We start from the raw sequence: 10,000 nt of genomic DNA on the forward strand, positions 1-10,000 counted from the left end.
GGCCAATGCCTATATGTAAATAGTATTTTTTTTCCATCTATGCAAAATTGGGAAGAAAAACAATTTGTACTTCACTGTAACTTCTTTTCTATTTCTCTGCTTTGGAAAAAATCCTTCACAGCACATTTTTGTAAATATGATTTGTAATAAATGAATGACTTGGTCATGAAAAACAAGAGTGCCTGTGTTGTTTTAAAGGAATGGTGTCAGACAGTTTAGTGTTTGCGTGTGTGTGGGTGGGTGTGTGTGTTTGTGTGGTCTGCATTCATGTATGCATGAACATGTATGTGGTTGGATGTGTGGGTGGTCCTCTGTGTGTGTGTGTCTGGATTGAGTGTAGGTGTATATGTGTGAGGTAAAGAGATACTGAATGAGAGAGAGCTAATCCCTTTTATTTTAGCAGAGGCCTCAATGAAAATCAATGTAACCGCAATCAGTCCACAGTCCACTCAGTCATTAAACAGTATTTAATAGACACCAAACAACTAATACAAGATCTACCACAATCAGTCATTTAACAGTATTTAAGACACCAAACAACTCATTCAAGCTACTGTACATTTTCCAAACATTCCCAGTGTTAGTGTCGAGTCATGAAATAGCATGAAATAACTGTCTCAAGAGCTTTCAGTCGACACTCAAGTAGACAGACGTAGATAATGTGCATTAAACGTATACTTATAATACAGTATATGTCTGTGGAGAACTGTAGTGGCATATGGTGACATGTGGAGTATATGTGGGTGTTGACAGTTTGCCGCAGTTGGTGCTCATATCAGAGTGGCAGGTCTTTGGCTAATAGGAAACAGGAAATGCTACATTAGGGGTGAGTCTTAGAGGAGAAGCTGCCAGATGTAGCCATGTCAGTGTCCACTTTTAACGAGCTGTCAACTGACTAGTCTCCTAATCTATGAGTTGTATGACATAAATATCCCCACATAATGCTGAAGTCTCGTCTGGCCCTGCAAGAAGACCAGTCCAGAGACGAGAGGCAAAATCACAGCATTCCTAGGAGACAAATTGTCTATAAAGATCAATCCATTATGCTTATCATATAAAGAACACATCCGCATTGGCTTAAGATTCTTAAGCTACTGAATTAAGATTTAAAAAAATGGTTTCCACTAATCGTGCTTGTCATTGAAGTCTTGAGATCTTGAGACATATGTAAAGTAGTTTGTATTAATAGGCATCAAAGTTCAAATTGACAATTTTTTATTAAAACCAGGTATTTGCAAATCAAATTAAACAAACAAACAGTCTCTCTCTACTACTGACAAAAATCTTGTGTCAGATTTCTTTTTCCAATGGACCACAGAAACGTACTGCATAGGAATGTCACTGGGGAATTCTGAGGGGCCGAGGCAGCCACCCCACGTTTTGGAGTTGGTGGTGGTTAGCAAGAAACACTGTGCAGTAGATAGTGGCTTTCTTATTTACAAGGGGGACTCTCCGGTATCGACCCCAAAACAAGTTCACACAAAATAAACAAACATAAATCAAAAACACACAGAGTACTCACAAAATTAAGCAGACTCTAGGCAACATTTTAACTAGGCCACATTTTAACTAGGCACACAGTGTTCACGCGTCTAAACACCCTTTCACTTCAGCTCACAGCAGGTAAGTGTTTTTTCCTCTCTCACGGCTTTCACGGCGTCTCTCATGCCTGTCCAAATCTCTCTTCAAATGCTTCTCTCATCTTGGAATGAGGCACCCTTTAAATAGTGCAGCCACTTAGGCTTAATTGATCCAATTTGCTCTTGTTGGATTCAACCATTATTGTGGGGGAGCCCGGACTCAACCATTGTCGTGGGGGAGCCCGGACCCAACCATTGTAGTAGGGGAGACCAAGTCTCTTGCAGAGAAACATAAGTCAAACGCCCTTTTGGTGCCACGGTGAGAAGGGGGGATTTCATCTTCCACATGCCGAAGCTCCATGCCCCTCCTAGGCACTCCCAGGAAGAGACGTTGCATACAGTAAGACTCTCTCAGGTATGCAGGAAATGACATACGGTAGGACTCTCTCAGGTATGCAAGAAATGACATATGGTAAGACTCTCTCAGGTATGCAGGAAATGACATAATGACAACATTATTTACTTGTTATTTGCACTTATGTTTTTGTATGCCTTTTTTAAGATTTGTATTTTAACATTTTTATCCAAATCAAGTTACAGTACAGATGTGTTGCCTGGGTATTGAACTGGGTCTTGTCTTGTGTTGTTGGCAACTCACTGTGCTGCTTTCTTTGAGCTAGATAATCTCACTGTAGTATGGACAGCTAATGGTTTCTTACATAGTTAAATAAATTGTCATTGTCACAACAACAGGGGCTTTTCTGTGTCCAGTGGAGCATTCTCCTCTACAGATATTAAAAACTACAACATTCCAAGAACAAGTGAAGTGTGTCTGTCGCCAGCACATTTTCCATGGACTTTTTAAAAGAGTGTTTAGTTGTCATATACAGTGAATGGAAAGACTGGCTGTTTTTTTTCTAATATCACATGATGGCAAGTTTTAAAACAGTAATCTTCCGCATGCATATGTTAATGTAACCTTATCCCTGTGGCATTGATGAATTATTTATTTGTGAAGATCTGTTTCAGAAATAGCATTCATGTTTATGGGATGTTTATGAGTCACCCACTGAGTAAACCTCGGCTTTGAACCTTCAGTGGAACATAATGCCTTTATTATTCCCAACTCACCACCCTTATTACCGTAATATACACTTCAGAGAGCACTTCCCGTCCTAACTGGCACTTCGACTAGTGTGTAACATTTCTGCACTTCTTTTTCTTTTCTATTTCATTTTGTTATATTTCTTATGTAAAGTAATATTTATTGTTACACCAGGTTCTATTGCTCGTAGCTTGACTATTCTCTCCCTTGTACGTCGCTTTGGACAAAAGCGTCTGCTAAATGACTAAATGTAAATGTAAATGTACACCATACAGATCCACCTCTCTTATCACCGCAATATACACCATACAGTTCCGCCACCGTTATCACCGTAATATACACCACACAGATCTGTAGGATGATGGTGAACCAAATGCACCAAATCTGACCCACATCTAGTCCTAATCTGGCTGATCTTCACCAAATCCAAACACCATTCACTCACACTCACACTCACACACACAAACACACACACACACACACATTCATAAACACACACACACACATACACTCATACACACATACACACTCATACACTTACACACACACACATAGACACTCATACACACACACACACACACACACACACACACACACACACACACACACACACACACACTCACACTCATACACCTACACACACACAGACACACATACACACACACACACACACACACACACACACACTCACACTCATACACACACACACACTCTTGCATTAGCCGCTATCTGTTGGCATTGGCGTGCCTCTGGTGGCTTGCAGCTCTGGTGTGTCTTTGAGCCCAGCTTAGCCATGCTGGGTATCAGCGAGGTGTTGAGAAATGCTGCGGGAAGGCTGGGAGATGGGAATCTAATCAGAAGAGACAGAAAGACCGGCCCAGTAAGGGGGGAGAGAGAGGAGGAGGAAAGGGGTGAGAGGAGAGGGGGGGGCTCACAGTTTGATGCTTTTAAAAGATTTTAGATGCAGAGTGAAGAGGTAGGAAAACATCCAGTTCCACTTAGATGGAGTTACACCTTTAATATTCCTGTGTACAATATTCTACATACATGTTATGTGCAATACTATTTCGAGGTTTTGAAGGGCCGCTTTAAAAATTATTATTATTATTACTATTATTATTGTTGTTGTTGTTGTTAGTAGTACTAGTGGTATTATTATTATTATCATTAATAATAATGATAATAATACTAATAATTATAATATTAATAATAATAACAACAAAAACAATAATAATACTAATTCTTATTATTGTAAAAATGAACTGTTGAGTTTAATATAACTTTACGTAATATAGACCCCATTTTTGGTCATATTATATATTTCAGCCCAAGCTAAAAATCATTCAAATGAACTTTTGCCCTCATTTGTCTACACTCAATACCCCATGAAAAACAAAGTGAACACAGGACTTAAGAGTTTTCTTCAAACTGAAGGGAAACATACAAACAAGGAAATATCATGTTCCACCTCTGGAGGGTTGTGAGTACTTCCTGAGTGCAGTATCTCTGAGTGACCAGGCTGTGCTGCATGACTGCCATTGTTTTTCACTGGGTCAGATATGGACCCATTTTAACTTGATGGTATTTTTTCTTTTCTTGGTCAAATGAAGAAATGCTTTGAGAAGGTTATTGGTTTGTTTGTCTGGCTGACAACAATCTATCAGTCTCTCTAGAAAACAGTTCACAGCATGTTTACAAAAGACTTCAATAACTCCGACAACAAAAATAAAACCAACCAACAACAACATCAAACCTCAAGGAAAAACGATCTCTCAGCTACTATCAGCGGGGTGCTTTCCCCCTACTGAATTTAAGCTGCTCGCAAACAAACAACATCAGTCATGACATAGATCTGGCCCTGATCTGGCCCTGATGTGGTACTGATCTGGCCCTGATGTGGTACTGATCTGGCCCTGATGTGGTCCTGATGTGGTACTGATCTGGCCCTGATGTGGCCCTGATCGGGCCCTGATGTGGTACTGATCGGGCCCTGATGTGGTACTGATCTGGCTCTGATGTGGTACTGATCTGGCTCTGATGTGGTACTGATCTGGCTCCAGCTGCTCCCTGAGTGATTTTCTTGTGTGTGTCTCGGCCTCCGGGAACGCTGAGAATGTTATTTCAAGTTTTTGTTTTTTTCTGAAAATCAAATCAGTTATCTGTTACTTTTTTAGCCACAGCCATTTCATGTTGTCGCTGTTTCTCTTCTGGTTTGGTTTTATTTCCCGGAGGTGTTTTTGTTTAGTTTAGGGTAATCACTTCCTGTTTGAATATATTTTCCGGACTGAATCATGTATTATTTGAAATAGAATGTCTTACAAGAAGTTATTTGATGCAATAGACATTCATCCTTAGTAACTACTCAAAATGTATTTAATGGGAAATGAGGAATGGTAGACACATGAGTGTGTGTGCAAACACACACTCACTTCCTCACACACACAGACACACACACGCACACACACACACACAGACACATGCACACACACACACACACGAACACACACACTACATACAAATTTCCCATTGAGTCAGTATGAAAGACACAGTTTATTCAACTGCCACTTCTTTGCGTTGCCAGGCAACATCATTTGAAATGTCTGTTTTGCATGGTCGCGGCTGAGGGGAGTGAGGAGAGTAGAACTGGTGGAGTTTTATTGCACTAGAAAAAGAAACCACATAGTGTGGTGAGAGAGGTGTGAGTGCTTTCTATGAGAAAGAACACCGTTGTGAGACAATGACACCTGTTATCTCTCTCTCTCACACACACACACACACACACACAGACACACATACACACACATCCACGCACGCATGCATGCATCCGAACACACCCACACAAACACACACCCACACTAACAAGCACACACAGGCACGACACACGGGCACACACACACACACACCCACACTAATATGCATGCACTAATATGCAACTAAAACACACAACCAATTTCAGTACACATTCCATGCACAAGCAACCAAGCTCAGTGATCGTATGTCCATTGTGCTGTCAGACGTAATCTGTTTTTCTGTATTATTTATATATTTATTTTTAAAAACAACCCCCCTAAAAGAAAAACAATTAGTGCAATCAGGGATCTCTTCTCGTTACACAAAGTAATTAGTGCAATTCAAAACAATCACTTTCGAAGAAGTGAGATTAAATTTAAAATGGCAGCCTCTCCTGGCCCCTCAAACAGGCATCTGAATGGAAATCTAACTGTATAATCATATGCTCTCAGGGAAGGTGAAAAGTATGTCAAAGTGTGTGTCTGCGTGCGTGTGAGAGAGAAAAAGAGATAGAGAGAGAAAGAGAAAAGATTGTGTGTGTGTGTGTGTGTGTGAGAGAGAGAGAAAGACATTGTGTGTGTGTGTGTGTGCGTGTGTGTGTGTGTGTTAGAGAGAGAGGGAGAGAGACTGTGTGTATGTGTGTGTGTGAGAGAGAGAGAGAGAGAGAGAGAGAGTTTGTGTGTGTGTGTGTGTGTGTGTGTGTGTGTGTGTGTGTGTGTGTGTGTGTGTGTGCGTGCGTGTGTGTGTGTGTGTGCGTGCGTCTGTGCATGTATCTGTGTCTTAGTTGAGACCAGGTTAACCACAGATGATCTTCTCACAGTGAATGCACATCTCAAAGTGGGTCACACTATCACACATCACTCTCACACACACACACACACAGACACACACACACACACACACACACACACACACACACACACACACACACACACACACACACACACACACACACACACACACACACACACACACACACACACACACACACACACACACACACACACACACACACAGACACACACACACCACTGGCCCCTGAACAGGGAAAAGAGTGCGTGGGAGAGAGAGAGAGAGAGACACAGAGAGAGAGAACACAAACACCTTTTTTGTGTATCTCCCAGGTTTTGGTTCTTTAACCTATCACAGCCTCCACCATACTGAGGTTGTGTAGAGAGGGTTCTAAGTAGGTGAAACAATGAACCCCTAATCTCCAGGGAACATTTACATAAGGGAATGTTAGGTAGAATTGTGCATGTATTCAAGGATAATTAAGTGCTTGGCTACAGTGAACAAAATCTCTCAGTGAAAATTATTAGAATATGGCTCACTTAACGCATATAAAAGGTTATTGCATGGAATCGAAGGAAATAAGAATGACAAAATTAGTTAGTTTGTTAGCTAATGTATCATTATTAGCTTTAACTATTTTTAACTATCATATACCCTTTTGATTAAGTACAAACACACATCATTTTGATTAAGTACACACACAATACAGTTCTCAGGAAAAAAACAATCACAGTTAAACCTTTATTACAAAGTAGAGTTTATTACAAAACTTTATACTTCATTATAAAGTAGTGAAGTAACCAGATAATAACATGCATACTTATTAAACACAATGTAGAAGGGAATACTTAATAATACACCATACGCATCATGTTAGTATTTTTACACATTGTTAAAGGGTTATAAACCCTAACCTTGAGTGCATTGTGCGCCACGGTGTGCTTCTACAAAAAGAGGTACTAATCGTTTACTAATCAATAGGGCTACTAATCGATAAAGTAGTAAGCACACAGTCCCTAAGGACCCTTGACAGGAAATGAGCCATACATGTGATCAGTCTCCTGGGAAGGTGGTGTCTGCATGGAGGAGTGTTTGTTCTTATGGCAGTAACACACTCTACTCTACTCTACTCTACTCTACTCTACTCTACTCTACTCCACACACTCTACTCTACTCTACTCTACTCTACTCTACTCTACTCTACTCCTCACACTCTACTCTACTCTACTCTACTCCACTCCACTCCACTCTACTCTACTCCACACACTCTACTCTACTCTACTCTACTCTACTCTACTCTACTCTACTCTACTTCACACACTCTATTCTACTCTACACACTCTACTCTACTCTACACACTCTCGTGGAATGGCATCCCTGTTAACTGGCAGCAGCTTGTGCTTGGGACTGACGTTGTGAGCGAAGATCAAAATTATTACGCTACGTGAACTTTGTAGGTCCATGGTTCTGGCACTGCGGTGGAAAACCCAAAAGATGTCCAGGTATTAGCCTGTCCTGTATTAGACGTCCAGGTATTAGCCTGTCCTGTATTAGACGTCCAGGTATTAGCCTGTCCTGTATTAGACGTCCAGGTATAAGCCTGTCCTGTATTAGACGTCCAGGTATTAGCCTGTCCTGTATTAGACGTCCAGGTATAGGCCTGTCCTGTTTCAGACGTCCAGGTATTAGCCTGTCCTGTATTAGCCTGTCCTGTATTAGCCTGTCCTGTATTAGACGTCCAGGTATAAGCCTGTCCTGTATTAGACATCCAGGTATTAGTTCCGAGTTCCTGTGGGGGGTACGGCGCCTTTAGATTCACAGTTTGTCATTTGTGGAATCGGTGGAATGTTGTTCAGGCATATGGGTGTAGGCCTGCAGTATCACTAGGAAACACAAGCACGCCATCTCTTCATCTCTACAATTGCATAAACACTCAAATCAAAAGTATTACACAATTATCAAAACCTTACACTCAAGGAGCAAAACTCGGCCCAGATTTGCACCACTATAAGCACAATGTCAGCTCACACTTTTTGCAAAACAATACACACAGTGATTTGCAAAACACTAAACACACTTGTATACATTAGACACAGAAGTATATCAAGATGTCACTTCCTTGCAATTCCAAAGCACTGACTGTCAAATTACCACACCTATGAGCCAACTGGTTAAACACAGCCATCAAGTGCGCAGACACATGATTGCTTAATTGTAGACACACCGAACAGGTTGAAGCACTATAGAAATGCAGCAGGTGAGTTCATCTGTCTTCAACCAAAATGGAAGGAGTCAGAAGAAGAAGAGTGAGGATGAGAGGGGGAATCCACGGAGGAGGAGAAGGAGGAAGAGGAAGAGGCGGAGGCCGTGCCAGAGGCTAAGGTCAAAGTGGATCAAATTTATCAAATTAACCTGAAAGGAGGAAGTGGTCCCATATTTACGGAAGAACAAGAGAGAGAGGTCAGAAACATGGTTTTGGCCAATGCTATCAGGCTCAGAGAAATTCAAGCCAACATTATTGGTGAACATGCCATTTTCAATAATGTCCATTAGGTCTCTCAGTCAACACTGGCACGCATCCTGAAAAGACATCAGGTTCAAATGAAACAACTTCTATCTGTACTGTATTTTCAGTTTTTTTTTCAGATCTTTTTTTTCTCTTTTTTTACTGTAATTTTAACCTGTACTGGATACAGAATTGTACGTTTGTCTGATATTTGCTGAGCTTACAGTGTTATGCACACTACTGTAGTAGCATGAACAGTGGGACATGTTTTGTTGTGATTCTCCAAGTTGACATGTTGACTGATTTGAAATATGGAGAGAAATAAATTATATTTTCATCAGTGTGCAGCATTGGTCTTGTGTAGTGTAGTGTTTGGTGAATTTATTGTATATTTGCACTTTCTCTGTGTACTTCACTTACACTACTCTAATCACTGAGAAGTAGAATTGCTAAAAGTGTTTTAGGTTTGCAACAGCAGTGTGTAACTGGTACAAACAGAATTAAGTCATATGCAACGTGTGTGTTTCACATGGTAACAAAATATGGTTTTGATAAATTAGTGTATAATTTTTAAAAGAGAAGGATCTGAGGTCTTTTGCTAATTGGGTGAGAGGCTGTGCTAATTGTGTGTAGTGTTTTGAAAAACAAAACAAAACGATCAAAATCTTGTTTAAGCAATCGAGAAAAACTGTAAGTACACTTGAACTTAAAAATAAAATTTCTGGACCATGCTTTCAAATGAAGGGCCTCTTATTGTAATAGAGTAAGGTAGTTTCAGGTCTTCCTGGTGGTTTATCTTGTATGCTTTTCAGCTTGTGCCCTATGTGTTGCTCTGGGAGCTAGGTGTTGTGAAAGTGTGTGTTTGTGTACCTGCTACGCCTCTGCACTGTACGCTCTGTCCTGGGAGCCAGGGGAGGTGAACGTGTTGTGTTGCCATGTTGTCAGAGTTGAGTCACGTAGGTGAGACTGTAACCGTGCAATTCCTTGGAAGGAATCCCCTCCCACACATACATACACTCTGACAGATAAACACTCCCACAAATAACACACCTACACATGCACATGCACGTACTACACACATGCTCACGGTGAAATATGCTTTGTGTGTATAACTAAACTAATGCCTGATTTGCTATGGTATAGTCATGTGTATTACACTCTGATAATTAGAGGATGCGGTAGCTTTGTGGGCAGGCCAATGGACAGCATATGGAGTAGGTTTGTTAA

This window comes from Clupea harengus, chromosome 16, assembly GCF_900700415.2.
Source record: "Clupea harengus chromosome 16, Ch_v2.0.2, whole genome shotgun sequence".
NCBI classification, from domain to species: Eukaryota; Metazoa; Chordata; class Actinopteri; order Clupeiformes; family Clupeidae; genus Clupea; species Clupea harengus.